This window comes from Myotis lucifugus, unplaced genomic scaffold (genome assembly GCF_000147115.1).
Source record: "Myotis lucifugus unplaced genomic scaffold, Myoluc2.0 scaffold_25, whole genome shotgun sequence".
In the NCBI taxonomy this organism is placed as follows: domain Eukaryota; kingdom Metazoa; phylum Chordata; class Mammalia; order Chiroptera; family Vespertilionidae; genus Myotis; species Myotis lucifugus.
In genome coordinates, this window is record NW_005871073.1 from 138,922 (window position 1) to 143,027 (window position 4,106).

A 4,106-nucleotide genomic window follows, 5' to 3' on the forward strand; every position below is an offset into this window, starting at 1 on the left:
GGGGGGGGGGGGGGGGAAGGACACATATGTAATACCCTTTGTAATGCTTTAAGCAATAAAAAAAAAGAGAGATACATGAAAAAACAAACAAGGAAGATAAGTGGTGGCAGATGTTAGATTTATCAAATAAAGACTTCAGATCAGCTATTAAAATAAGGTCAGTGAACTAAATGATATCTATCATGTTTAGAGTAAAATAAAATTATAACATTATGAACATCCAACCAACTAAAACAAGGACCTGAAAATGGATAAAAACAGAACCCAAATAAAATTATGGAGTTAAAGAAATACAATTGAAATAAAAAAAAATGCTTAAACAGAGAATTTGGGGGTAACAAAAGACAGAATTAGTGAGTTTGTAGATAGAGTGATAGAAATGTATATATATATATATATATATATATATATATATATATATATATGGCCAAATGAGTAGAGCTTCAGAGACCTGTAAGACATCACCAAATGTATCAATAGATGTGTAATGGAAATCTCAAAAAATGAAGAGAAAACAGGGACAGAAAAAAATATATTTGTTAAAGTTTAGGCAAATTTCACAGTGGGGAAAGGAAGCAAATATGATTTTGTAAGCAGAGCCCTTAGGGCCAACTGCTGAGCATACGTTTTGTTTTGGCTTTCATGCTTTTGCTGTAATGCTCAAAAAATGCCAGATGGGATGATCCTGGTCTGGAAGGGCTGTGTGTAAAGTAGTACCAATACCACTGGGACATCACAACTCCAGTGACCCTGTGAGCCCCAGGTCTTTGTGACTGATGATTCTGCTTATTAGAGTATATGGCAAAGGGAGGCAAACCCAGAGACGCTCTTTACCACTCATTTGATGTGCTACTAGCTACACATTTATTGAAAAGTATCTATTAGCGTCCTACTGGGTTCTCTTTAAAACAGAATGCCTAACCTGTAAAGGTCTTGTGATTCTCTGGTCACTTATTCTCAATTTGGGGTGAGTCAATTCAGACTCCATGACTAACAAGAAAGGACCAAAAAAGCCTCTCCTATCAAATGGAAATTCAGGAATATAACTGACCTCCAGTGGCACCTCAGCTTTACATGAAAAAGTAGTAGTTAGATCTTTGTGGGAAACTTTCCAGCCATTCTGCTGTGTGAAGCAGAACTGCCAGTTCAATAAGACCTTTGATTCACAGAGGTCTCCAAACATGCCTGGATCTGGTTCACTGATCGTTTGGCTACTAAGCTACTGTGATTGTTCACCCTCAGTACCAGCTATTCAGAACCAAAGAGGTATGTGTCCACTTCACTCAGGAGGCAGAACTCAAGCTCATTTTCACATCTCTAATCAATTCTCCCCTTATTGAAACTTATTCTGTTATCAAATTATGGGCTGTTGCTTGCATCTGTTTTGTTTTCAACTTCAAAAACTACAGACTGCCAGATTAAAGACAGATCAAACTGTCTGTGTCACTCACAGTTGCCCACGGTAAGGTTCCATTCTTTTATGAGACTGACTGGAATCCAGTTGCTGGTAGAGATTGCACCACCCAGAATGCCAACATTGTTGTCTGGACCCATCATCCTATGAACATAGAAATATGTCCACCATTAAAGGCTGGGCATAAGGTAAAGGGCTCTGTTTTTGTTTCAGGGACTACCATTGCCTGCTAGATTTGTGACTCCTGCCAAACGTTGGCTGACTCCACCTGACTTACCTTTCCAGGGCTTTGAGTTAAAACCTTGGACATCAAGGCTTGGGTTAAGGGCCCTGGTTGGCAGCACTTGGCACATGTTGTCAGACAACTTTGCTGGAAGAATTAAGTGCATATACATGAAACTCCATCAGGAGGAGACATTTAAAAGCTTGAGCCTGGTTTCTTCTGGATCTCACCCTAACTGCCTTTTCCTTTCATTGATTTTGATTGGTTTTCTTTCACTGAGATAAACCATAACTTTGAATATAACAGTTTTTCTGAGTCCTTTGTGTCATTTTTGTAAATCACTGAGATCATGAGTGGTCTTGGGGGTCCCCTGACATAGTCTACCATCCTCTGCCAGATGTCTTTGACGATGATTTGATTTTAAAATCCCTTAACTTTACTGAGAAGTCACTATGACAGATTAGGGGATGGCCCCTAGATCTTGTTACTCTACAAAACACCTGTCAGTACCTCTGGATGTCTTCCACTCCCACTCCTATAGCCATCATTTGATCTTTTCATGGGGCAGAGGATTGCCACTTGACTTGTGATATGGACAAGCAGAATCTGTTGGACAGACAATCCTTTCAAACAAGAATTTAACCCATTTATTTGAACGATGAACCCAAATGACTACCAGGCAGTCAAGAGTATACTTTTCAAGTAATGTCAACCGGTGCCCCCAGAATGATGTCACAGTAGGAGGGCCTTAACTACTGTTAACAACACTTTTGTTTTTGTTTTTTGTTTTTTTGGCCAGAGGTACCACATTGAACTACAGTTCTGGAACTACAGTTTTTTTCAAAATACAACTTTCACATTAGAGGTGGTCATAGAAGACCTTTGAGTGTTTAAGGAAACAACAATAGATCATGCAATCCTCATATGACTGTAGAGATCTTCAAGAGGCATAACAAGCCCACTGTTGATGCAGACCTTGTGGTCTGTATTTCTAGAAATCGATCCATTCAATTAGAAAAGGTGTCCCAAAATGTGTTCCTAACTTTGACTGAAGTGAACAATGACACCACCTCAGCTCTATAAAGTATTCACGTCTGACTCAGCTTCCTGAACATGGCTGTTATGGATAATAGAATTGCCCTAGATTTCCTCCCTTCGGGCTAAAGCAGAGTCTTCACATTCACTAATATATTATTTTGTACCTGGATTAATTTTTGGACCAAGTGGCAATATACTATAAATATAGAAACTTAAAGAGAAAGCTACCTGGCTTTTGAAGTCAGACTATGATAGTTTAAGAAATTTGTAGAGTTGGCTTATTCTGGCTGGGTCCCTTGGCCATGGAAGAGGTCAATACTTCAAGTTAATTTCATCTTGCTGATTATAGTCCTATCCTATATAATAAAAGCATAATATGCAAATCAACTGAACTGCAGAATGACCAGTTGGCAGGGGGCAGGGCTGGTGAGCAGGTGGTGCCAGGCCAGCCAAGTTGCGTGCCAGCAGACAGAGGGAAGGAATGGCAATGGGGGTTTGCAACGGTGACCAGCGATGGTGGAGGAGCAATTGAGGGAGCGGGCCTAAGCTGTCAGTTGGACATCCCCTGAGGGCTCCCGGACTGTGAGAGGGCATAGGCCAGGCTGAGGGACCCCCTCCCCGAGTGCATAAATTTTCATGCACCAGGCCTCTAGTTGATTATAAATGTAATTTATTTCTTTTGGGGAAAAATTAAAGAGATATTATCCTAGTCTCTAATGGTCAGATTAACCAGGTGTCCAGTATGATATAATCACAGAAAGCTTCATCAGAAGCCAAAAGAATATAGAAAGGGATGGATATTGTTAATAAATAATTTTTAAAATATTTTATTTATTGAGTTTAGAGATAGATAAGAAGAGAGAGAGAGAGAGAAAGAGAGAGAGAGAGAGGTTAAGTTGTTGTTTCTCTTAGTTATGCATTTATTGGTTGATTCTTGTCTATACCCTGTCCTGATCAGGGATCAAATGTGCAACCTTGGCATATCAGGACAATGCTCTAACCAACTTAGCAACTTGGTAAGGCCAAGAAATAATTCTCCATGGTTCTCTTTTTGTGTGCATATTGCAAGTCAGGGTCTAACTGCTGTTTATTCTGAATACCTTTACAATCCTGTTTGTGAAGTTAACAAACAGCCTTGAAAGAGTTAGTGTTTCCTACTATAGCAAAAGGAAGGTATGCTTGCTGACCATTTTAAAAGATGCTGAGGGATCCCCAAAGCTCAGAGCTCCTCTCCTAAGATACTGTGGAAAAAAATGAAGAGAGGAAATATGCTGATGTTTATGCTACCTTTGCGCCATGAGTAGTAAGGGCTCATATCTATGACCCAGGAATTTCTTACTAGTATCTACAAATAGGTAACAGGTTAATTTGTCTGCTTACAAGTAGGACAAAATACCAGACTCTTCGCAGTAACAATATGCCATGCAGAAG